General features: G+C 38.1%; 1 protein-coding gene and 2 pseudogenes across 9 annotated transcripts in view; all 3 read left to right on the top strand.

Annotated features, from left to right (window-relative positions):
* Nucleotides 1–27,531, top strand: part of CASK (calcium/calmodulin dependent serine protein kinase) — a 490,261-nt gene that overhangs the window by 46,130 nt on the left and 416,600 nt on the right. The gene's annotated exons all lie outside the window — the stretch shown is intronic.
* LOC119063909 (bifunctional methylenetetrahydrofolate dehydrogenase/cyclohydrolase, mitochondrial-like) lies at nucleotides 1,723–3,350 on the top strand (annotated as a pseudogene).
* Nucleotides 7,331–8,153, top strand: LOC119063917 (60S ribosomal protein L32-like; annotated as a pseudogene).

The raw sequence follows: 27,531 nt of genomic DNA, 5'->3' as shown, positions 1-27,531 counted from the left end.
GGTAACTGAGGAAGTGACTGAAAACTGGCAGAGAGCAGAACAAATGGCATTGTTCCCTCTCAAAACCCTTCCCCACATACAGCATCACAGCGCAGCAACGTGGGTTGCCCTGCCCTGTTGAACACCTGAGGCTCCACTCCTTACTATGTAACTGGTGCACCGAGACAAAAAACAATGGCCCAAATGAAAAATCAGATCAAAGCTATAGAAAAACTACAACTAAGTGACAAAGAGATAGCCAACCTATCAGATGTACAGTTATTTTAAAAAAAAACCTGGTAATTAGGATGCTCACAGAATTGGTTGACTATGGTTGCAAATTAGAGGAAAAAATGAAGGCTATGAAAAATGAATTAAAGGAAAATGTACAGGGAACCAACAGTAACAAGAAGGAAACCAGGACTCAAATAATCAGTGTGGACCAGAAGGAAAAAATAAGCATTCAACCAGAACAGAATGAAGAAACAAGAATTCAAAAAAATGAGGAGAGGCTTAGGAACTTCCAGGACATCTTTAAACATTCCAACATCCGAATCATAGGGGTACCAGAAAGGAAAGAGGAAGAGCAAGAAATTGAAAACTTATTTGAATAAATCATGAAGGAGAACTTCCCCAATCTGGCAAAGGAAATAGACTTCCAGGAAGTCCAGGAAGCTCAGAGAGTCCCAAAGAAGTTGGACCTAAGGAGGAACACACCAAGACACATCATAATTACGTTATCCAAAATTAAAGATAAGGAGAGAAACTTAAAAGCAGCAAGAGAAAAGGAGATAGTTACCTACAAAGGAGTGCCAATAAAGCTATCAGCTGCTTTTTCAGAAGAAACCTTTCAGGCAAGAAGGGGCTGGAAAAGAGGTATTTGAAGTCATGAAAGGCAAGGACCTACATCCAAGAATATTCTATCCAACAAATCTATCATTTAGAATGCAAGGGCAGATAAAGTGCTTCTCAGATAAGGTCAAGTTAAAGAAGTTCACCATCATCAAGCCCTTATTACATGAAATCTTAAAGGAACTTACCTAAGAAAAAAATTAAAAACATGTACAGTAAAATGACAACAAACTCACAGTTACTAAAAACCAAACCTAAAACAAAAACAAACTAAGCAAACAACTAGAACAGAATCACACAAATGGAGATCACATGGAGGGTTATCAGAGGGGGAGTGGGTGGGGACAGAGGGGGAAAAGTTACAGAGAATAAGTAGCATAAATGGTAGGTAGAAGATAGACAGAGTGAGGTTCAGAGTAGTATAGAAAATGTAGAAGCCAAAGGACTTATATATATGACCCATGGACACGAACTAAAGTGAGTAATGTGGGTGGAAGGGGGTGCACAGGGTGGAGGGGAGGAAAGGGGTGGGAAATGGGACAACTGTAATAGCATAATCAATAAAATATATTTATAAAATAAATATTTTATTTAAAAAAAAGATTGCAGGGTTCCCTCACTGGTCATGTGACTTTCAGTTCCTTCAGAAATCCAGAATATTTTCTAAATCTCCTGGCAAAGTTTAATTAGCATTGATAGATGCTCTCGAAGAAGTATGTAGGTGGGTATGTTTAAGAGTGGGAGTGTTTTTTTTTTATTCCTCCTGCTATCTAGTGTACAACTGATGAAGGTCTGGAAATATTTATAACTAATACCCTATATTTTGCCATTGTAGTTAGTTTGACTAGACGGAACATTTATAATTATATAAGGTATATGTAGTCCAACACAGACCACGGCATTCTCATGGCTGCTGCTTCTCTTGTGTCCACATTGGCCACCTGGCTGCTCAGGCTTACACAGAACTGCCACCTCTTCCATTGTCCCCCCACCTATCAGCACTTCAAATGAAGTTGTCATTTTTTGAGGGAAACTTGACCAGCAGATAAGGTAAGAAGTGCAGCAGAAAGTGGAAGAGTGAGCGGGAGCAAGTAGCCAACGGCCACACCTGAGCATGGTTCTGGTTGGTTAGAATCCTGCAAGTTATTCCTATGCCCTCAGTAAAACCAGGGTCACTGCAGATATGAGAATCAAAAGTGTGACATTTGTGAATCTGGCTTCAATTTCAGAGGAAGAACTATTGAATTTGATTAGTAAACTAAATGATAATGATACTGAAGATGACTTCCTTGTTCAGCTGTCTCTTCCAGAGTACAGGAAGTACAGAGTACAGAGTACATGAGAAAAGGAACTGCAGTGCTGTTTCTCCAGACAAGGATGTTGATGGCTTTCATGAAATCAATGTGAGGAGAATTTATATGGGCTAGTATCCCATATTACTACCACATGAAATGAAATTTCACCTACCAATGAAATGTTTCATTTCACTACCTCATGGGTTGAGTGAAAAATAATTAAGCAAACTGGCATTCCAACCCTAGAGAATAATGTGGTTCTAGCTGGAAGGTCAAAAAATGTTACAGTGATACTAGACACAGATGGGGGTGCATGAACATCCTGGAGGTGATGCCACTATTACAATATCTCATCAATACACTCTCAAAAAGCAGCTGACAAAACAAACATACAGTTCTTGCAGATATTGTGGTTTCTACTGCAGGCATTTCAAATCTGATTACAGCACATAGGGTCAAGGTAGGAGCAGATTTCAAAGTCCCATCACTGCCAAGCCCAAGATGGTTGGAGATGTGGATTTTGAAGGAGTCTAGAAGAAAGCTGGTTACATTAATTCAGTCCCTGGGGGTGTTGGTCTCATGACAGCAGCAATGCTAATGAAGAATACCAGTATTACTGCCAAAAAGGTTCTGAGGCTTGAAGAGTGGGAAGTACTGAAATCTAAGGAGCTTAGAATGGCAACTAATTAACTATTGGTGTCTTCTGTATTATGAACAATACTCCAAGCCAGTTCAAGGTGAAAAACAGGCCAATAAAATGCAATATTTTTAGTTATTAACATGGTTTTAAATGATGTTTTGTATTTATTGAAGACTTACATGGGTGGGTGATTGTGCATATGGCTTTGCAGTACCTCACCAGGGAGCATACCAGTATCATGCTGGGTTATGTGATCTAGCCATAAGAGAAGTTATTTACCTAGTGATTACTCTGGCACATTGTCACATTGAGAATGGCTGCCTAACTTTGTCAGACCACTTCAGTTACAATTTGGCTTTTCTAGAATTGCATTTCTCAAGTGTTGTTCCAATAAGAGTTAATACTTACTTTAGGTTCTAAACCTTTTGAGTCCAGCTGGTCAAACCAAAGGAAAAAGGTTGCTAGAGAAAATCAGGAAAAGGGTAAAAGGGAGAAATGATGGTAATTGAGTAGAAAAAATTTAACCTAATTTTATACACATTGACTAATAACCAGAAGAAAAGCTACATGTTAATAGTGTCCTAAGCTGTCATTTTACACCGTAGTCAATGGTAAAATGTCTAGGGTTGTTTCATGTACTAGTAGCCCTTGTTTTATGTGTGTTACTATTTATGAGTTCTCCCCATTTTAGTTTTCTAGGATTGAAAGGTGTCTTTTAACTTGAATGTATTGTCATAGTTGGTTTTTCCTATATTCTTTTTTTCCCCTCTTTTTAAAATTTTTTTATTGATTATGCTGTTACAGTTGTTCTATTCCCCCCTTCATTCCCCTCTACCCTACCCCTGTCCCCACCATTACCCCCCTTTAGTTTATGACCATGTGTCTCAAGTTCTTTAGATTCTATATTTCCTATACTATTCTTGCCCCCCCATCTATTTTCTATCTACTGTCTATGCTACTTATTTTCTATACCTTCTCCCCCCTTCTCCTCCTCCCACTCCCCTGTTGCTAACCCTCCTTGAGATCTTCATTTCTATGTTTCCACTCCTGATCTAGCTGTCCTTTTAGTTTGCTTTTGTTTTAGGTGTGGTTGTTAATAACTGTGAGTTTGTTGTCCTTTCACTGTTCATGTTTCTTTAACTTCTTTTTCTTAGATAAGTCCCTTTAACATTTCATATAATAAGGGCTTGGTGATGATGAACTCCTTGAATTTGATCTTATCTGAGAAGCACTTTATCTGTCCTTCCATTCTAAATGAAAGTTTTGCTGGATAGAGCAATCTTGGTTGTAGGTCTTTGGATTTCAGGACTTGGAATACCTCTTTCCAGCCCCTTCTTGCCTGTAAGGTCTCTTTTGAGAAATCAGCTGACAGTCTGATGGGAACTCCTTTGTAGGTGACTGTCCCCTTAGCTCTTGCTGCTTCTAGGATTCTCTCCATTTTAATTTTGGCTAATGTAATTATGATGCTCAGAGAGTCCCAAAGAAGTTGGACCCAAGAAGGAACACACCAAGGTTTTTCCTATATTCTTAAATGTCATTATTAAATTTTTGTACTGTTGGGGTTGTGTGTATGGTTTCTTTGGCCAATCTTGAAACCTATTTTTGAAAACCAAAACTTGGACTTGATAATCACTGGGGCAGTTTGTATAAGTATGCAACTTCCTTTTCCACCAAAGAATTGTCAACAGCTGCCTGCTTTTCTCTGATGCAGCTCTTGGCTTTCCCCAAAAGGGTTTTGAGAGCTTGAGTTAATACTGAACTTAATCAGATTTCCTGATTAAAGAATTTTTTGTTTGAACAAAAAAAAAGATGTATATAATTACAGTTGACCCCTGCATAATGCAGGCATTGGGGCATCAACTCCCATGGAGTGAAAAATTGGCATATAGCCCTGAGTGGTGTGACTCAGTGGGTTGAGCACTATCTCGCAAACCAAAAGGTCCCAGTTAAAATCCTGGTCAGGGCACATGCCTGGATTGTGGGCCAGGTCCCAGTTGAGTGTACATGAGAGGCAACCAGTCGATGTTTCTCTAGCACATCAATGTTCCTCTCTTTCGCCTTCTCTCTAAAAATAATTCTTTAAAAAATCCTTTTTCTTTCAGTAAACATTTTTACTGTAATTTTCCCATTACCATTTATCCCCTTATATTCCCCTCCCCCCACAGTCACCATACTGTTGTCCATATCCCTGAGTCCTTTTTCCTTTTTGCTCAATTCTTCCATTCCCTAACCACTCCTACCCATAGCTGTCAACCTGCTCTCTATCTACAGGTTTATCTCTGTTTTGCTTGTTAGTTCAGTTTGTTCATTAGATTCCCCATATGAGTGAAATCATATGGTATTTGTCTGTCTCTGACTGGCTTATTCCACACAGAATAATATTATCCAGGTCCATCCATGCTGTTGCAAAGGGTAAAATTTTACATTTTATGGCTGAATAGTATTCCATTGTGTAAATGTCCTGTAGTTGTTCTAGCCACTCAACTACTGATGGACACTTGGGCTGCTTCCATATCTTGGTGATTGTAAATAACACTGCAGTGAACATAAGGGTGCTTATGTTCTTTTGAATTAGTGTTTTGGATTTTAAAAAATTGGCATATAACTTGGACTCACCCAAAACTTAACTCCTAATGGCCTGCTGTTGACTGGAAAACTGATAACACAGTCAGTCAGTAAACACATATTTTGTATGTTCTATGTATTTATACTGTTTTTATACAATAAAATAATCTAGAGAAAAAAGATTAGTGAAATCATAAAGAAGAGAAGTCCATTCACAGTATTCATTGAAAATAGTCTGTGTATCAGTGGACACAGGCAGTTCAAACCTACATTTGTTCAACAGCCAATTGTACATTTTATGTCAAATTCCCAAAATTCCATGCTTGATACTACTAAAGTTAACAAATTGCTATCCCAATTATTTAGTATAGCTCATCAAACCCTGCTGCCTTCAGGTTAGTAGGAAATCTATATAATCACTTCAGGTTGCCACCAAATCTATATTATCACTTTAACATAAACACTGTTCCCCAAAACCATAGGGAGAACATCCATATTAAGAATATTTGTTCTTTGGAACTAAAAATGGACCTGCCTTATGACCCAGCAATTCCATTGCTGGGACTATATCCTAAGAATCCTAAAACACCAATCCCAAAGAACCTATGCACCCCAATATTCATAGCAGCACAATTTACAATAGCCAAGAGCTGGAAGCAACTAGGTGCCCATCAGTAAATGAATGGATCAAAAAATTATGGTATATATACACAGTGGAATTCTATACAGCAGAAAGAAAGAAGGAGCTCCTACTCTTTGCAACAGCTTGGATGGAACTGGAAAGCATTATGCTGAGTGAAATAAGCCAGGTGTTGAAAGACAAATACCATATGATCTCACCTTTAACAGGAAGCTAAACAACAAAACAAACAAGCAAGCAAAATAAAAACAACGACACTGAAATAGAGAACGGGGACAGCGTCCACAGGGGAGAGGGGAGGGAATTTCAGGGGAAAAAGGGGAAGGATTTACAGGAACTAGTATAAAGTATACATGGACAATAATGAGGGGGGTGGAAATGGGAGGGAGGTGGGGAGCATGAGGGGGCTGGAATGGGAGTAAAAGACAGAATACTGTGGTTGAAAAATAATTAAATAAAAAAATAAATTGCAAAAAAAAGAATATTTGTTCTTTGGAGTAGCCGTAGTATGTGTGTAGTCTACTTACAGTGTGTCACAATCTTGTTCTTTGAGCTTCTGTAATAAACATATTTTATATCAGAACCTGTGTTTTGCTTTTTATCTTTAAATTACCTTAAACTCTGTCAAATGTTGAAAAAATGATTTGTCAGAATTTACTCTTTTTCTATGTAGGGTCTATTGTATTCATACATTGTAATACATTTTCCCCTAAGAATCCATCGTATAGTTATTTGTTAGCAGTGCTTTTTGTTGAAAGTTTATTTGATGGGTCCTGAGTTGAATTCAGTTCTATATATACATGTATACTCCAGGTCTTTAATGAGGCTATAGGATAGCTTTTCCCAAAATTTGCCTCAAAGAATATTGGTTCCTTTTTTTTTTTAAGATTGTGTGCCAAGAAATTTAGGGGAGGCTTAGTCTTAATGAAATCTAACAAGTCTCTTTTCCATAGGACCTTTTAGAACCTTAGATTTGCTAATATACATTTAAATTTTTAAAGATAGGGATATTATAGCATTATCCTAAATTTACTTATAGAAACTTTTAGTAGTAGAGTATGATTCAGGAATAGTGAGCTTCAGAACATACCTTGGGAAATGTGATAGGAATATGAAAAATATGAGCAACCATGTGTTTCATATTAATTAAAAATGTATTTGGTATTCTTGATCCATGATGATTGTTTGGAAGGAAAAGAAATGGAGAAGAGTATGAAGTGAATGAACAGTGCTGCACTTTGAGTTCCAGAGTTCAGGTTTTAGCTGTCATCAGCACCTCCTGTGTCTGTGTGTCCTTGAGTGTGTCTTTTGAGGTATCTGGGAGGTGGTGATTGTCTCTTCTGCAGACCTAGAGTCTTCATCTATGAAATGAAGGACTGGATCAAGTGGGTTATTATCACTAGATTCTGGAGTCATCTCTACATCTGACATTTTTTTATTCTAGATCAGCCTGCCTTTAATAAAATCATGTACAGAAGCCAGAATTTTAGGTACTTCTTGGGCACTTGCTTGCTTTGGGAGAAAAGATCTTCACTGTAGAAAAATCACCTTTTCAAGCTGAGTTTTATCAGTTTTGCCCTCAAATTCATTTAGATGTAACTCACATATAACTTAAGTTCTCAGAAATGTAGCATGTAACATGTATAATTCCACCTGTACTCTCTCTTCCTTGGCGCTGCCTACAGAGGTGGCAGCCATCTCTTACTTGGCACCATGGCAGCCCTCAGACCCCTCGTGAAACCCAGGATTGTCAAAAAGAGGACCAAGAAGTTCATTCAGCACCAGTTGGATCATTATGTCAAAATTAAGTGGAACTGGCAGAAACCCAGAGGCATTGACAATAGGGTGCACAGAAGATTCAAGGGCCAGATATTGATGCCCAACATCGGTTATGGGAGCAACAAGAAAACAAAGCACATGCTGCCCAGTGGTTTTCATAAGTTCCTGGTCCATAAGAGCTTGAAGTGTTCTAATGTGCAACAAATCTTACCATGCTGAGATTGCTCACAACGTCTCCTCAAAGAACTGCAAAGCCATTGTGGAAAGAGCAGACCAGTTGGCCATCAGAGTCACCAATACCAATGCCAGGCTGCACAGTGAGGAAAACGAATAGACAGATTGTGTGCACATTGTATTTGTGTTAATAAAACTCTGAAATTCTGCCATCTGTCATTTCCGCCCTTGAAAAAAAAAAAAAAGAAATTCCACCTGTACCTATAGGCATTTTACCCGTATTTTTCAACTCATAAGATGCACCTAGGGTTTAGAAGAGGAAAATAGGGGAAAGTTTTTTGAAGCAAAAAAAGTGGTAAAATATTTAATAACATAAATAACATAAAATTTCACCAATGTAAATGTAAACAGAACTCAACAGCAGCATTAACAAACATTATTCCTCCCAAATTGCGGGGGGAGGGGGCGGTTCTTATACTCCAAATATGCGGTACTTCCTGATTCTCAGGAGCCTTTTGCCTTTGTGTGATTGATGTAATTAGTGCTATTAATAAAAACGTTGGTCCTTCCTGATGGACACTTCTCCAAAGAGGACATGCAATTCCACTTTTGGATATATATATCTGAAGAAACCCAAAACACCAATTTGAAAAGTTATAGGCACCCCTATGTTCACTGCAGCATTATTTACAATAGCCAAGATATGGAAGCACCCAAGTGCCCACCAGTAAGACAAGTGGATAAAAAGGTAGTGGTACATATATACAATGTAATATTCCTTGAGTGTGGGCCTGTGAACCAAAGGATCTCAGTTCAATTCCCAGTCAGGGTACATGCCTGGGTTGCAGGCCAGTTCCCAGCAGGGGATGCACAAAAGACAACCATACATTGATATTTCTCTCCCTCTCTCCTTCCCTTCCCCTCTAAAGATAAGTAAATAAAATCCTTTAAAAAAAGAATAAAATCTGACCATTTGCAAAAACATGGATGGCCCTAGAGGATATTATGCTAAGTGAAATAAGTCAGTCAGAAAAAGAAAATTACCATCCAGGCTGGCATGGCTCACTGGATTGAGCACCAGTATGTGAACCAAAGGGTTGCCAGTTCAATTCCCTGTAGTCTAGAACACATGCCTGGGTTACAGACCAGGTTCCCAGTAAGGGGCACATGTGAGGCAACTACACATTAATGTTTCTCTTTCTCCCACCCTTCTCCTCTCTATATAAATAAATAAATAAAGTCTTTTTAAAAAGGAAAACAAATACCATATGATTTCACTTACATGTGGAATCTAATGAATGAAGTAAGTGAGCAAATAAAACAGAGATAGACTTGTAGATATAGAGAACAAACTGATGGTTGCAAGATAGGAGGGGGTTTCGGGTACAGCGTGAAAAAGGTGAAGAGATTAAGAAGTACTGATTGGTAATTGCAGAGTAGTCACTGGGATGTAAACTACAGCATAGAAATACAGTCAGTCATATTGTAATAATTGTATGGTGTGGGGGGTGCTAGAATTATCAAGGGAATCATTTTTTAAATTTAATTATTGTTCAAGTACAATTTTTTGTCTTTTACTCCCATCCCAGCCCATCCCCCCCCAGTGCTCCCCACCTCCCTTCCATTTCCACCCCCCTTAGTTTTTCTCCATGTGTCCTTTTCACTAGTTCCTGTAAATCCTTCCCCTTTTTCCCCTGAAATTCCCTCCCCTCTCCCCTCTGGTCGCTGTTGCCCTGTTCTCGATTTCAGTGTCTTTGGTTATATTTTGCTTGCTTGTTTGTTTTGTTGTTTAGCTTCCTGTTAAAGGTGAGATCATATAGTATTTGTCTTTCAACTCCTGGCTTATTTCACTCAGAATAATGTTTTCCATTTATATCCATGCTGTTGCAAAGGATAGGAGCTCCTCCTTTCTTTCTGCTGCATAGAATTCCATTGTGTATATATACCATAATTTTTTGATCCATTCATTTACTGATGGGCACCTAGGTTGTTTCCAGCTCTTGACTACTGTAATTGTGCTGCTATGAACATTGGGGTGCATAAGTTTTTGGGGATTGGTGTTTTAGGGTTCTTAGGATATACTCCCAGCAGTGGAATTAGTGGCTCAAAAGGCAGGTCCATTTTTAGTGTTTTTAGAAAATTCCATACTGTTTTCCACAGTGGTTGTGCCAGTCTGCAATCCCACCAACAATGGATTAGGGTCCCCTCTTCTCCACAACCTCTCCAACACTTGTTGTTTGTTGCTTTGTTTATGATGGCCATTCTGGCTGGTGTAAAGTGGTATCTCGTTCTGGTTTGGATTTGCATCTCTCAGATAGCTGATATTGAGCTGTTGTTTCATGTGTCTCTGGATCTTCTGTATGTCCTTCTTGGATCCTCCTTGGAGAAATGACTGGTCAAGTCCTTTGCCCACTTTCTTTTTTTTAATATTTTATTTATCTTTAGAGGGGAAGGGAAGGAGAGAGGGAGAGAAACATCAATGTATGGTTGCCTTTTGTGTTTCCCCTGCTGGGAACTGGTCTGCAACCCAGGCATGTGCCCTGACTGGAAAATGAACCGCGATTGTCTGGTTCGCAGGCCCGCGCTCAGTCCACTGAGCTACACCAGCCAGGGCCTTTGCCCACTTTCTAATTGGGTTGCTTGTCTTCTGAAAGTGGAGTCATGTAAGTTTTTTCTATAATTTGGAGATTAAACCCTTGTCTGAGGTATCATTGGCAAACATGTTTTCCCATATAGTTGGTTATCATTTTATTTGAATACTGTTTTCTTTAGCTAAGCAGAAGCTTTTTCTTTTGATGAGATCCCTTTTGTTTATTCTTTCCTTTATATACCTTGCTCTAGGGGACATATCAGTAAAAATGTTGCTGCATGAAATATCTGAGATTTTCTTGCTGATGTTCTCCTCTAGGACTTTAATGGCATCATGACTTATATTTAAGTCTTTTATCCGCCTTGAATTTATTTTGGTGTGTGGTGTAAGTTGGTGCTCAAGTTTCATTTTTTTTCACGTAGCTGTCCAGTTCTCCCAACACCATTAGTTGAAGAGGCTATCTTTACTCCATTTTATGTTACTGCCCCCTTTTGTCAAATATTAATTGACTGTAGAGAGTTGGGTTGATTTCTGGGCTCTCTGTTCTGTTCCATTGGTCTCTGTGCCTGTTTTCATGCCAGTACCAGGCTGTTTTGATTACAGTGGCCTTGTAATACAATTTGATATCAGGTATTGTGATCCCTCCTACTTTGTTCTTATTTCTCAAAAGTGCAGCTGCTATTCTGGGTCATTTATGGTTCCATAAAAATGTTTGAATTGTTTGTTCTATGTGAAATATGCCATTTGTAATTTAATAGGTATTGCATTGAATCTGAATATTGCTTTGGGTAGTATGGATATTTTGATGATGTTAATTCTTCCAATCTATGAACAAGGTATATGTTTCCATTTGTTTGTGTCTTCCTTGATTTCTTTCTTCAGTGTTGTGTATTTTTCTGCATACAGGTCCTTTACCTCCTTAGTTAGGTTTATTCTCCGATATTTTATTTTTCTTTTTGCTATATCAAATGGATTTTTTTCTTGATTTCTGTTTCTGATATTTCATTGTTGGTATACACAAATGCCTTTGATATCTGCATATTGCCTTTGTATTCCACTGTTTTTTCCAAATTCATTTATTAGGCTGAGCAGTTTTGGGTACAGTCTATAGGATTTTCCATGTACACTATCATGTCATCTGCAAACAGTGATAGTTTTCTTTCCTCCTTTCCGATTTGGTGTCCTTTTATTTCCTTTTCTTGTCTGATCACTGTGGCTAAAACATCCAATACTATATTGAATATAAGTGGTGAAAGTGAACAACCTTGTCTTGTTCCTGATATTAGTGGAAAAGATTTTAGTTTTTGCCCGTTGAATATGATGTTGGCTGTAGGTCTCTCATATATGGCTTTTATTATATTGAGGAATGCTCCCTCTATTCCCACTTTGCTGAGTGTTTTTATCATAAATGGTTGTTGTACTTTATCAAAAGCTTTTTCCACATTTATTGGAAATAACCATATCAATGGTTATTGATCCATATTGGATATATGGGTTATATCCATATTGGATATAAAACATATCAATGGTTTATTGATATGATCATGTGGTTTTTTTCTTGGCTTTTGTTTATATGATGTATTACATTTACTGATTTGCAAATATTGAACCATCCTTGCATCCCTGGGATGAATCCCACTTGGTCATTGTGAATGATCTTTTTAATGTATTGTTGGATGGGGTTTGCAATATCTTGAGGATTTTAGTGTCTATATTCGTCAGCAATATTGGCCTGAAGTTTTCTTTCTTTGTTGTATCTATATCTGGTTTGGGGTTTAGGGTGATGCTGCCTTTATAAAGAGAGTTTGGGATTCTTCCATCTTTTTGGATTTTTTGGAATAGCCTGTGAAGTATAGGGGTTAGCTCTTCCTTAAATGCTTTGTAGAATTCTCCTGTGAAACCATCTGGTCCAGGGCTTTTGTGCTTTGGGAGATATTTGATTACTGCTTAAATTTCATTTGGTGTTATTGGTCTTTTCTGGCTTTCTGCTTCTACTTCATTGAGTTTTGGAAGATTATATTTTTCTACAAATTTGTCCATTTCACCTCGGATTTCTAATTTCTTGGCATACAGTTCTTCATAGTAATTTCTTGTATTTCTGTGGTGTCAGTTGTAATCTCTCTTTGTTCATTTCTGATTGTGATCCTTTGGGTTCTGTCTCTTTTTTTTTAAGGAGCCTGCTTAAAGGCTTGTCTATTTTGTTTATCTTTTCAAAGAACCAGCTCCTGGATTCATTGATCCTTAGAGTTGTGCTTTTAGTCTCTATGTCATTTAATTGTGTTCTGATATTGGTTACTTCCTTTCTTCTACTTCCTCTGGGCTGTCTTTGTTGTTGTTCCTCAAGTCTTGTTGGCATAGGATTAGGTTGTTTATTTGAAATGTTTCTCTCTTAGGTACACCTGTATTGCTATAAACTTCCCTCTCAGGACTGCCTTCACTGTGTCCCATAAGTTTTGGGTTGTTGTGAGGTCATTTTCATTTGTTTCCAGGAACTTTCGATTTTTTTCTCTAATTTCATTCTTGACCCATTCATTGTTTAATGGCATGCCATTCAATCTCCTTGATTTTGAATGTTTTGAGTCTTTTCTCTTGGGGTTGGTTTCCAGTTTTAGTCCCTTGTAATTGGAGAAAATGCTTGTATGATTTCAATTTTCTTGAATTTGTTGTGGCTCGTTTTGTGTCCTTTTATGTGGTCTATCTTCGAAAATGTTTCATGTGTATTTCAAAAAACTGTGTATTTACCTTCTTTGGGTTGAAGGGTTCTATATATATCGGTTAAGTCCACTTCATCTAGGGTGTTGTTCAGTATCACAATGTCTTTGTTGATATTTCGTTTGGAAGATCTGCCCATTTTTAACAGTGGGGTGTTAAAATCCCCTACTATAATTGTGTTGCTGTCAACATCTTTCTTGAAATCCTCTAAGATTTCCTCTGTATATTTGGATGCTCCTATGTTGGGTGCATATATATTTACAATGTTTATGTCTTCTTGGTGGATTCTTCCCTTGAGTAGTATCAAGTGACCTTCTGGGTCTCTTTTATGGTCCTTTTTTTGAAGACTATTTTGTCCGATATAAGTATTGCTATATTTCTTGCAGAGCTGGTTTGGTGGAGGTGTATTCTTTTAGACTTCTTTTGTCTTGGAAGCTCTTTATTTGGCCTTCTATCTTGATTGAGAGCCTTGCTGGATAAAGTAACCTTGTTTGCGGGCCTCTGGTTTTCATTACTTGGAACATTTCTTGTCATTCTCTTCTTGCTTGAAGTATTTCCGTTGAGAAATTAGTTGCTAACCTTATTGGGGCTCCCTTTTAGGTTACTTCCTGTTTCTCCCTTGCTGCCTTTAAGATTCTCTCTTTATCTTGGAATTTTGCCATTTAATGATGATGTGTCTTGAAGTGGTTCTCTTTGGTTCCTCTTGATTGGGACTCTGTGTTTCTTGGATTTGTGCGACTTTTTCTCTCATCAAATTAGGGGAAGTTTTCCATCATTACCTTTTCAAATACATTTTCTATCCCTTGCTCTTCTTCTCCTTCTGGTATCCCTATTATTAGGATATTATTATATTTCATATTGTCTTGCATTTTTCTTAATCCCTCTTCATTCTTTCTGAGCCTCTTTTCCTTTTCTTGCTCTTTCTGGATGTTTTTTTTCTACTTTGCCCTCCAACTAGCTGATCCGATATTCTGCTTCATTGATCCTGCTTTTGATTTTTTCCACTGTGTTCTTCAGCTCTGAGTTTGTATTCTTCATTTTCTCTTGGCCCTTGCTGATAGTTTCTATTTCCTTTTTCATGTTGATATAGTTTGCAGTGAGTTCATTGTGGCTCTCCTGTAGTTTCCGGTAGCTCATTGTGAGCTCTCTGAACTTCCTGATAACCAGTGCTTTGAATTCAGTATCTGATAGCTGACTTGCCTCTATTTCATCTAGCATTCCTTCTGAGGCTTCCTCCTTTCCTTTTGTTGGGGGTTGTTTCTTGGTCTTCCCATTGTTTGTGAGACTCTTCTTGTTAGCTTCAGCTTCTTAAATTGATTTCTTGTGGCTTCTTGGATTTATGGTGTGCACTTCTGTCATATAATACCTGTGAGATTCAGTGGTTTAGTCTCCTTGATCTCTCTAGATCGCTGGTATTGGGCTGTCCTTATTATTGGCTCTGAGTTTGTCTTTGGGTTTTTGTTGTTGCTGAGCCTTTTTTTTGTGGGTCCTTCCCACCAGCTGGTGAACTGATGGTCCCTCTGTCCCCTACCCATTTTAATTTGCTGTGCTGGTGAGGGTAGGTTGCATTGAAGCTAGTTCTTCTGCATATACAGGGTTTTGAAGATTCTTTTTTGCTCTTGTTCAGTTGTTTGTCCTGGGAAGTTTCTCTGCTGTTTAGTTGTATTTCCAGGTAGGTGTTGGGTGGAGGTTTATGTGGTTTCTATTCCCTCCTTCACCTTCTTCTGTTGTTATTTGTTGGTGGTTCCTTTGTTGTTGGGTTTCCTCTTCCAATGGGTATCCTGGTGTTCACCGCTTCCACCTACTGTTTGTTTGTGTTTTTTTTTGTGATCGGTTGGAGGGGAAGGCAAAATGGTTTATGACAGCAGGAGAGTAGTCTATTATATTTATAGTAGCAGCCGGTAAAGCAGAGGTAGGAGATCCTTTGGCTATGTATAGTGATAACCATAATCTTCAACCCAACTAGCCACTTTTTACAAAGGATGGAAAGAAGATAAGGATCTTGTTGGGGAGGGAAGGTTTGTGAGTTGGATCTAGAAAGCAGTGAGGTTGAGGGAGGTCAGATTCTGAGGTAAGGTGAGAATGAAGGATGGTAAATAGGTGTAGTGTGAGAGAGAATAGAGTTAACCACTACAGTATTATAGTTCAGGCAATAATGTAGTGGGCTAAGGTCTGGGGGGGGTGTTGTGTAGTATTTACAATCGTATGTAACAGCTATTATTTACAATAATATTAGAGCAACAATAATATGACAGAACCTATGATATACCAAGAGTAGGAAGTATTGGACCTTCAATAGTGTGCTAACTGGTCAAGGGGAAGTAAAGGACAGTAAATTAGCAATACACTATGATCGAGGGGACAGGGGAAACCTATCAAGTGATACAATATATCCAGCCAAGGCAAAGAAGACTATACAGAAAGAGGAGGAATACAAAGATACCATTAAAATAAAAGATGTAAGAATAATGAAAAATTACAAATATGCAGTAACTTGTAGTTTTTCTGCTATAGCAAAGTGAATTTTGTCTCTCTGTCTCTACTGTTGGGATGCCTCCTCTTTGAGTCCAACTCTGGTCTTTTCACCAGTCCAAATCTTTTGTCTCACTTGGGGCAAGGGTTGGAGGGGTGAAAAGAAAGAAGAAAAAGGCAGCAGAAGGGAGGAAAAAGTGGTAGGTTTGGAAAGAAAGGAAGGAATAAAACAAGAAAGAAGAGGAGAGAGGGTAAAAGTATTGAAAGATAAAACAATAATAAAGTTTAAAAAGATTATTTAAAACAAAGCAAAGAAACTAAAATCTCTTGTTGGTTTCCAGCTGGTCAAACCGTTTTTTCTGGTCACAGTAGCTGCAGCAATCTGAGGGGCAATTGGTGTGGCCTTTCTTCCTTCTCAGTGAACTCAGCGGGCCTCAGGAGTGCTATCCCAAGATCCAGACTGGCAGGCACCTCTCCCCAGTGCCCCACTGAGAGCAGACTTTCCCTAGGATTCACAGTCCTGGGCTGGGGTGCCGGCATGCACTCCCAGCCAGGCTTCCCTGGTCCTGCAGGCTTGGGCACGAACCTTTCCCAGTGCTATAGGGTAATGCAAGGGCAACTCTCAATTCCCCCAAGCTGGCGACCACAGACTCCACGGGTATTCAAAATCCCCTCATTTGCTTCCTCGTGCTCCTTCCTCTCTCCGACACTTTAAGCAGGCAGATCTCTCCTTGCGTTTTTCAAACTGCGCCCAGCCGGGTAGGGAGGGAGCTGATGACCCGGTTCTCTTCCAAGGACCTTGCTGCCAGCCCTTGGCTCCCAAACAGTCCAGGGCATGCCTGGCCTGGGCCCTGGTGCGGCCTGACAGAGGCTGCAGCCTCGGCCTGCAGCCTCTGCGCTGTTCCCTCAGACCTTATTGACCTGCAGCCGTCTCCTCACTGTCTGGTCATTCAGTGTCCGCTCTAATTTCTGGAGTCCTATTTACCTATATGCTGAGTCCCTGTTGGCTATTTGCTGTGCTCCGCAGATCAGCCACGTTTTTCTCCTGTGCGTGGGAGGGAAGTGGAATCCTTTATCCTACTCTGCCGCCATCTTTCTCTGAACCATTGGGAATCATTTTGTAAATTATATAATTGTCTTAACTACTATGCTGAAACTAATATGAAATAATATTGGATGTAAAAAGAAGTCAGTCCTTTACAACTCAAGCATCATAATGTACTTATTTCACTTAAAACCTGTACTCATTAATTTTTAAAAACATATGCTCATGCCTAATGAAAGTACATTGTGAGATGTATGTTTTGTTCCTTCCCATTTCTTATTATTTAAAATTCTGATAAATGTGTATGACATTAAATTTGTCATGTGCACCATTTTAAGTGTATGATAAAGTAGCTTTAATTATACTCACAATGTTGTATCACCGGCTATATCTAAGATGTAACCTTTTTGGTGAGTGATTTTTTTGTCGTGACTGAAGTTGGTTATATTTTACAGCATTTTATACCAGGACACCTTTGTGCTAAATTACAGTAGTCATTACTCAATGCAGATATTGTAGGAAGGGAGAGAAACTCATGGTAAGGAATGGCTAAATGATTAAATGATTTCTTAAGAGCCTAGTATCTCAGATCTGGATTACTAAATCTTTTGAATAGATATTAAATTTTGATCCGATTGGTCAGAGTTGAAATCATTAGGTAACTACTGAATAAGCCTTTGTTAGTCAGAAGTATTCTACACCTATAATATCCATTTATAAAGGTTTTTTAAAATTTATTTACTTTTACAGAGGGGGAAAGGGAGGGAGAAAGAAAGGGAGAAAAACATCAATATATGAGAGAAAACACAGATGGGTTGCCTCTCGTACAACCCCAACTGGGAACTCAGTCTTCAACCCAGGCATGTGCCCTGACTGAGAATTGAATCAATGACCTTTCAGTTCGCAGCCCAATGCTCAATCCACTGAGCCACACTAGCCAGGGCTATAGTATCCTTTTAAGGTAATGAGTATTTCATACAAAGGAAGCATAGACATGTGTCTAATATTTATTAGCAGACCCTCTCCCTCTGGACTTTGGTCTTTCTGGTGATCACAAGTTACTACTATAGGTTTTTCTCTTGCTCATTATGTCTATTTGATAATGGGACTAGAATCTGGTAGCTTCCTTCAGGAAAAAAACCTTTCCTTCACTCTGGAAATGCTGTGTCTTATGAATATTCTCCCCCTCACTCCTGATTGTTAATCTTCAGTCTTTGGTTAAATGAAGAGACTTGTCCCCACAAAAAGAGATTTGGGACCAATCTAATTCCCCTGCCTGAGGAAAGCACCAGAGATTTAGAACTAACAGTGATGAATTTAGAACTAGAACACCCATGTTCCAATCTTCAGTCAAAGAAGATGATTGTCCTGTCGTGGTAGATGAAACAGAGAGGGATTTTTTTTCTCCTAAAGTCAGAATTTAGAGCTTGGCAGAATGGAAGTATTTATCTACTTTTAACAACCTCTATTAAAAATGAGGAAACAGAAGCTTTTTATTTTGATGAAGTCAAAAAGCTATGGTACATTTACACAACAGAATACTATGCAGCAGAAAGAAAGAAGGAACTCCTAGCCTTTGTGACAGCATGGATAGAACTGGAAAGCATTATGCTAAGTGAAGTAATCCAGGTGATGAAAGACAGATACCATATGATCTCACCTATAAATGGAACCTAATCAACAAAACAAACAAGCAAGCACAATATAACCAGAGGCACTGAAATTAAGAACAAACTAATAGTAACCAGAGAGGAGGTGGGAGGGAATAATGAGGGAAAAGGGGGGAGGGTTTCAGGAAGATCTGTAGAGGACTCATGGACAAAACCAAAGCGGGGTAGGATCAAGGGGGGGAGGTAGGGATGGCTGGGGTGGGAGGAGCGGTGAGGGGAAAATGGAGACAACTGTACTTGAACAACAATACAAAAATCTCAGATGCAATTTAGAAATGTGGAATGATGTTATGAAAAATGGTTAATTATGTTAAATAAAGACTAATTTACTCAAAAATAAAATTTAAAAAAATCAGGAAACAGGCACAGACTGACTGTGACTCAAAAATGTATAATTCTTCAGTTGCAAAGCCAGAACTAGAGACCCATATTATCTTGACTTTTGCCTCTAGTGTCAGATTTTAAAAGAGTATGACTCTGTGTTTGCCTCTACTAATTTATTTGCCTGCAATATACTTGGTAAAATTGTCATTGCCATGTATTTATAGGATTACTCCAGAATAAATATTTTAGATGTTTTTAGTGTCACCTAATAGTGTAATCATTCAGCAGAAAGAAACTTTACAGCATTTACTTCAATATACAATGTTAACTTCACTTTTGTAAGCTTGAAAGTTGTTTCTAAACTAAACTTTGAGAGATGCTTTCTACAATATACAGATTTTTTCTCATATAAGTACATACTACTTAGGATGAAAATCCAAGTACTACAGATGGTAAATAAAACACATAAGGCAACTGAAGTCTGCAAAATTTCCTGTAAATACAACAAGTGAGATTTTGCTTTTATATAGGGGTTAAAGATTGGGTAACTTCAACAGGGAACATTGGGTGTTTGTCTGATTTTAGTGTGAGGCAGGAATAACATAGTGATTAAGAAAGTCATGGGCTCTAGATCTGGAATTTTTGGATTTGAATTCTGATTGAACCAGTTACTAGCTCTAGAGCTATATATCTCAGTTTCCTCATCTGTAAAATGGGAATAAAGATGCTGCCTCTCTTCTAGAGTAGTTATGAGAATTAGTTAATAATACCAGAAAGTCTTAGGAAAATGAGTGGCACATAGTGAATGCTCATACATGTAATACCAATAATATTGTTGTTGATGTTGTTCCTGTTGAAAGACTATGGTAAATGTGACATGTGAAAGGGTAACCCTTTTATGTTTCTTTGATAACTGCAGGACCTTTGCCCTGTGGAAACTTTTGACTACTTGGATGTAAATACAAATATTTTAATAAGTCTTAAACCAGTATTAATTAATTTTATGTTGAGAGAGTATTTCTCAGCCCAAATGGTTCCTCTACAGCTTAATTTCTTGATCAATTTTTTGTACCATAGTTAAAACATTTGAGTTTTTTCTGTTTCCAAATTTATTTTCCTGAAAGTATTTTTATTGGGATTAATTGTATCTTTTTGTAAATTCTAAAACGGGGCTGTTTTAAATATCAAATTCTATTGATTATAGCTCTACCATTGTAAATTTTCTTTTGTACTGGAATTATAACACTTTATTTTGTCTTTAGCGCTGTATTAACCAATATAGTTTTTGAGAGGAAGCATTATTATGCCTTCCTGATTATTATGCTTCATTTCACATGCATTCTTGTTTCCCTAGCACTCCTCTCCACCAACTTCTCCCCCACCCCTTCACATCACTGTTAACACTGCTTTCTTTAAAACATCTCTATAACTCTAGAATCAAAGACTGTAAGCAGAAGTAGAGTGTAGCTCATTAAGTGATTAGGAGTGAAGGTGCCCCTGTAGTAATGTGTCTGATAATGAGAGTAGCATGGCTGAGGATTGGAGTAAACCAAGATGTTTACTGTTTGTATATGAGGAGGTTCTTGGTTTACTATTTGTAAACCAAGATGTTGGATTGTTTGTATATGAGGAGGAAGAGGAGGAATAAGGCTAAAATGGTTTTCAAATGCTCTAAAGCAGAGCTTTTCAACTAGAGTGCCACAAGAATTTTTAAAATGTGCAATACCTAACTATTTAGTCAGGGGCACTGACCTCTTTTCCCCTTAGATTTTCATTTCCAACACAACAATAGCTTTTGAGTGTGAATGAGTCAAAACTATACCTATTTCTTCACATTGGCAAAGAATATATTTGTGGTGTGCTACACAATTTTAATAATTAGTTTATGGTGTGCCATGAGATGAAAAAAGTTGAAAATCAGTGCTCTGAAGGAACTAATTTCTGAACAGGACAAGAAGGCCATAATGTTTTAGTACGTTAAACTAATTTACTTTTCTTTACTAAAGAAATCTTTTCTTTAGTAAAGAAAACTCACTGGAAAACCAAAAAGAATTAGTATGATGGTTTTCAACTGTACATTGTTTCTGATCAGTTCTATTCTATACAATGATATAAGTACAGAATTTCACTTTTTAATGAACATGTATTAAAACTATTCTCTTGCTTAGCAATGACTTCCTGACTTAGGGTAAGAATCTCTATGAGATTTTAGATAAAGCAAAAAATAAAACATAGTTACTCTAATAGCTTCAGCATTGTGCACTGTGGTTGATAGTTTGTTTAATGTTTTTTTAAATATTTTATTTATTTATCTTTTAGAGGGGAAGGGAAGGAGAGAGGGAGAGAAATATCAATGTATGGTTGCCTCTCATGCATCCCCTGCTGGGAACTGGCCCTCAACCCAGGCATGGGAATTGAACCGCGATGCTTTGGTTCGGAGGCCCAGGCTCAATCAACTGAGCTACACCAGCCAGGGATATTTAATGTTTTATTAAGACTGGAAAACAGTAAGCATTGCATATTTGAATTAAGTACTAATGTAACCCAGTAAACATCTGTTACCATTTCTGCTGTCTCTGTTTTGTGAAAAGCAACATTATGGCAAAGCTGAGAATGTCTCAAGCAGTGATTCAAGTAGTAGCCTTTGCTAATTCCGCTGGTCACCACAGCCATCTTTATTTTTTGATCACTCATATATTTTGTGTGTTAGAGTTACGGTTTAAGCTGAGTGATGTCTTTCAAAAAGAATTATTAGTTTTGATCAATCATGTATTATCTTCAGTACATTTTTAGCCTAATGTGATTTCCTTAATTTGTATTGAGATCCATTTTATCTGTTCAAGAAATGAAAGCAGCAGCTATATAGTACTTTGGATTGTTTGTATTACAGATAAACTAATCATTTGTGGTAAATCAGAAGTATAAATGAAGCTCAAAAATACATTCTCTGATATGGAAGTAACAAACTACAATCTCATTAAGAACAATAACTCTGCATTTGTGTACTGTGGAAATACCAGAATTTTTTCACAAATGGAATAGTAATGTCTTTTTTGATGTGTTCCGTAGAAAGGATTGTGGTCCATCATTTTGTCAGCTAATAACCTCCGTTGTTCAGCACTTTAAGTGTCATTTACTAACTTACAGCTAAAGTAAAAGTACGACTGAGCAGTGGCACTCACTTCTCTATTACAGCTGGCTCTGTGAAAGTTGTTTGAGGAAACCCTAATTGCCTACAGCCCTACATGAATTGTATACCAGATGTACTGTTTTAAAGTCTTGGTTCTTACTGTGCATTTTACACCTTTTATTTCAGTATTATCCTTTTGTTTGGTGCACTTAATGTTAAGTGGTATAAATGTCTTTCTAGGCAACATAATTGGATTCTTATTTTTTCCCAATGAAGAAAACAAGGTCAGCATCAACTTTGCAGTTTCTTCTCAGGCTATTTTTGGAGTGAGGTCAGAGTTGGGTCAAGGTCAAAAACATTTCTTCATTTAGGTAGTATTCAAATGGCGTTTTTTCAGTCTTTCTGTCTGTCATTGCTTCTCACAAAAGTACTTTTCTGTAAGCTTTTTACTTCTTTTACTCTTCAACTATGAAGTATTTGCTCATATGTTCATATGGAAAGAAATAAGGAATGAGCCCATGACCTCAGCCAGCGTGTTCTAGATTAGTGCCATAAAGTGGATTTGAACTTTCTTCGCTTTTGGGTAACAACTTTTGTTGTCATCAGAAAATCTGCCTGGCCTTGAGTCCTGTGGATTCTGGTCTCTGCCCTGGTTTGGTCTGCAAATACCCATCTTCTCTTGGGGAGGTGACTGGCCTACAGAGTCTTTTATGAACTCTTCCTTAGTGGCAGAGCAGCTGCCACTAAGAGTGTTCCTTCTGGAGTTCCTCTGTAGGCTGCTTGTAATGTCTGTGATTACTAGTAGCTAACACAGAGGAAGAGAGGGTCACTGGCCAGTACCAGGTGAGGAGAGGGGATCTGGAATGGGAAGAGAGTCAATGACAAAGGCCAACTTTCTTCAATCCCTTACTTTAGCTCAGGACCAGCTTTAGCTCTGGCCTTTTAAGGATTAGCAAAAATTTCTTCCACTCACTGAGTTCACTTTAGTAATGATTGTGCTTCAGCAGCTAGTTCCTGGCTACTAGGGAGATTGGGAGCTACTGAGCTTTTTATTCAGGCCTGATTGTCATAGCCCTAAAGAAGAGTGCCAACCAGGTCTAACCCAACCAATAATTTTTAGTTGTTTTCTTCACAAAAATGTATCCGAATTCACTTTGTTGTGCAGGGGAAGGGAAGTATCTGTTGGGTTGTGAGATGGTGATAGCTCACCTACTTTGTACCAAGGAGAGTAAAAGTGCTAAATAGGAAAAGTAGTCCACAGTCAGTCACAATTTTTATGAGAATTAAGTCAATTTCTATTAAGATCTAATCTTCACATTTTGTTAGTTTTTTCCTTAGGAAATACTTGTGGAGATTTTTACTTATTTGATTTGGAAATTATAAGATTTCTTCACTCTGTGACATACCTTCAGAAACAATGAATCTTTGAAAGAATTGCCAAAGCACTAGGAATGGGAAAAATTAAAGATACTCATGGTGTTAATTTTGTCCACATATGTAAATGCAGTTTGTGTGGCAAGTAGAAAATTTTAGCTATTAAATACTTATTTTTATTTTTACATGAATATTCATTCAAGTAAGTCACTTGTTCTAAAAAGTCACTTATTAAAATCTAATAACTAAGAAATGGATAGTACATGTGGACTGAACATAGCAACTTACTTCCAAAGACTACAGTATGAAAGTAAATACCTTTACATTGAAGAAACCTGATAAACACTATACCAAGGTCAACATCCGCACTGATAAGTCATGTTGAGAGTATATATCTTTGTTATGACGTGATGAAAATGGTCCTTTACCTCTGTGTTATTTCTACCCCAAAACACATAAATCCAGCCCAATCATGGGAAAAACATCAGATAAATTTCATTCAAGAAAATTCTATAAATCACCTGAACAATACTCTTCAAAACTGTCAAGGTCATTGCCCTGACTGGTATGGCTCAATGGGTTGGTTGGGCATTGTCCTGCTAACCAAAGGGCTGAGGGTTCGGTTCTCAGTTAGGGCATATGCCTAGATTGTGGGCCAGGTCCCTGTTTGGGGAGTGTGTGGAAGGGAACCGATTGATGTTTTTCATTTAAATCAATATTTCTCTCCCTCTCTTTCCTCCTTCCCTCCCCCTCTCTATAAAAATAAATAAATAGCCCTGGCTCGTGTAGCTCAGTGGATTGAGTACAGGCCTGCAAACTAGAGGACTGTGGTTCGATTCCCAGTCAGGGCACATGCCTTGGTTGCAGGCCAGTTCCCAGCTGGGGACTCATGAGAGGCAACCATACATTGATATTTCTCTCCCTCTCTCCTGCCCTTCCCCTCTAAAGATAAATAAATAAAGTCTTTAAACAAATAAATAAACAAACAAACACACACACACGATCTTCAAAAAACTCTGTGGAGGTCATCAAAAACAAGGTTAGTCTGAGAAACTGTCACAGCCAAGAAGAGCATTAAGGAAAACTGACTAAACATCATGTGGTATCCTGGAACAGAAAAAAGACATTTAGGTTAAAAACTAAGGAAATGTGAATAAAGAATGGATTTTAGTTAATGCTGAAATGTCAGTATTTGTCTATTAACTGTAACAAATGTACCATTGTAATGCAGATGTTAATGATAGTGGAATTGGGTGCAAGATATATAGGAACTCTATGTGTTATCTTGGTAATTTTTCTGAAAATCCAAAACTTTAAAAAAATAAAGATTGGGGTGTTTTTTTTTAGATTTTATTTATGTATTTTTAAAGAGGGGGAAGGGAAGAAGAAAGAGAAGGAGAGAAACATCAATGTGCAAGAGATACACCAATTAGTTGTCTCTTGCATGCCCCCAACTGGGAACCCAGCCACAACCCGGGCATGTTCCCTGACTGGGAATTGAATCAGTGATCCTTCACTTCGTGCAGGCTGGCATTCAGTCCACAGAGCCACACTACCCAGGGGTAAAAATAAAGTTTTTTAAAGACCAGTACCATAAAAGCTAGAGGAGCATAGATAGTGGCATTTCTTAAGATCTAGACTCTGATAATCTTGGCAATGCAGTATCATTTCATTGACAAGTACAATTCCTTATTTTAAGTAAAATCAACATGCTGAATTTACCTGTAACAAAATTGAAGAGGTAAGAAACCTAGTCATTTAGCATAATGAAACCTCCACTCTGAACATGTTATGTGATTGAGATCAACACTTGGGAATATCTAAATGAAGATTGAACAACCTTCTTCTGTGAAGTGCCAGAGAGTAAATCTTTTAGTCTTTGCAGGTCATACAGTGTCCATAACAGCCACTTAGTTCTACCGTTATAGCAAAAAAAAAAAAAAATCCTCATAGACAATATGGGAATGAATGCATGTGCTTGTATTCTAAAAAAGCTATATTTACTGAAATAGGTGGCAGTCTGGATTTGCTCTGTGCCATGTAGTTTGCTGAACCCTGATCTAAGTGATCTTCTTGTCCAGTTCTATTAGGTACACAATAATTTCTCTTTTAAGAATTCATAAAGGAAGGCAGTCTGAGCGAGATAGAGTACTATTGCTTTCTCGGAGAATAGAAATGGCAGCAACACAGAGATAGATGTATGTGGGTTATTCTGCCTTTGGTAGCTCCAAGGGGTGTGTGTGTGTGTGTGTGTGAGAGAGAGAGAGAGAGAGGGAGAGAGAGGGAGAGATCTGAATTCAAGACAATTGATTAACCACATTCTTTTTATGTTTAGTCTGATTATGGTCTTTTTTTCTTTTTGTTGGTTCTTAACTGAGTTTTACTATGACAAAGTATTCAAAATCCTTCAGGGAAACCCTTTACCACTTCAATTTCAGTTCAAATTTCTAACCATGGCTTAAAGTAATATTTCCTAAAGTGTGTGACAGGTGTTTTGATAAACTGTATAGTTTCAGGTGGTACCCCAACAAGTCATTATGTAAAAGTATGATCAGAAAGAGTTCTCTATAGTCTTCTTTCAGGCTTTTTGATTATTCTAATAACTTTGAAAAAGTCAAAGCTCAATTTCAGATTTCCAGCCAAGATGGAGGCATAGGAAGAAACACTTCGCTTTCTCACACAACCAAAAGAAGGATAACAACCAATTTAAAAACAATAAACAACCAGAGTTGCAAGAAAATTAAACTGCATGGAACTCTGACAACCAAGGACTTCAAAAAACATTCATCCAGACTGGTAGGAGGGGCAGAGATGGGCAGCCAAGCAGAGAGAATGCATGGCAAAGCAGCAGACCATGAGGATGAGGTGGGGCTGGCTGAATGGGAAACGAGACTCAAAACCTCTAGCTGTAAAATACATTGGAGATTGTGATGGTTGGAGAAACTCCCAGTCTCACAGGAGAGTTCATTGGAAAGTGGGGCTAGAGTGGAGCGAGTAAGAGGCATTCTCTGACCCCTCCCCCACAGACAGCAGCATAGTGCAGCAAAGAGGATTGCCACACCTTGGTGAATACTTAAGGCTCTGCCTCCTTAAAACATAACAAATATGTGCACTGAGACAAAGAAATATGGCCCAAAAGAAAGAATAGATCAAAACTCCAGAAAAAGAGCTAAGTGACAATGAGATAGACAACCTATCTGATGCAGAGTTCAAAACACTGGTAATCCAGTTGCTCACAGAATTGATTGAGCTCACTCACAAAATGAAAAAATGAAGGCTGCCCAAAGTGAAATAAAGCAAAATATATAGGGAACCAACAGTGAAAGGAAGGAAACCAGACTCAAATCAACCATTTAAAACAACAGGAAGCAATAAACATCCAGCCATAACAGAATGAAGAAACAAGAATTCAGAAAAATGAGGAGAGTCTTAGGAACCTATGGGACAACTTTAAGTACTCCAACATATGAATCATAGTGGTGCCAGAAGGAGAAGAGGAAGAGCAAGAAATTAAAAACTTATTTGACAAAATCATTCAGGAAAATTTTTCCAATCTGGCGAAAGAGATAGACTTCTGGGAAATCCAGGAAGCCCAGAGAGTCCCAAAGAAATTGGACCCAAGGAGGAACACATCAAGACATCATAATTAAGTTATCCAAGATTAAAGATAAAGAGAGAATCTTAAAAGCAGCAAGAAAAAGGAGATAGTCACCTACAAAAGAGTTCCTATAAGACCATCAGCTGATTTCTCAAAAGAAACCTTGCAGGCAAGAAGGGGCTGGAAAGAAGTATTTGAAGTCATGAGAGACAAGGACCTATATCCAAGATGACTCTATCCAGCAAAGCTGTCATTTAGAATGGAAGGGCAGATAAAGTGCTTCCCAGATAAGGTCAAATTTAAGGAGTTCATCATCACCAAGCCCTTATTATATGAAATGTTAAAGGGACTTATCTAGGAAATAGATCAAAACTATGAACAGTAAAATTACAACAAACTCATAACTATCAAGAACTGAACCTAAGAAAGCAAAAACTAAGCAAACTAGAACAGGAAGAAAATCACAGAATTGGAGATCACATGGAGGCTTATCAGTGGGGAGGGGGAGGCAAAGAATTGGAGAGGGGGGAAGATACAGGGAACAAGTGTAGTTGATAGGCATAAAATATACAGGGCAAGGAGGTTAGGAATAATTTAGGAAGCAGAGAAGCCAAAGAACTTATATGTGTAACCCATGGACATGAAGTTAGAAGGGAGGAGGGAATATTGGAGAATGGGGGGTAGTGCAGAGC

Source organism: Artibeus jamaicensis, unplaced genomic scaffold (assembly GCF_021234435.1).
Source record: "Artibeus jamaicensis isolate MK-2021 breed Jamaican fruit bat unplaced genomic scaffold, CSHL_Jam_final contig_60, whole genome shotgun sequence".
NCBI lineage: Eukaryota > Metazoa > Chordata > Mammalia > Chiroptera > Phyllostomidae > Artibeus > Artibeus jamaicensis.
This window is presented reverse-complemented; position numbering and strand designations above follow the sequence as displayed.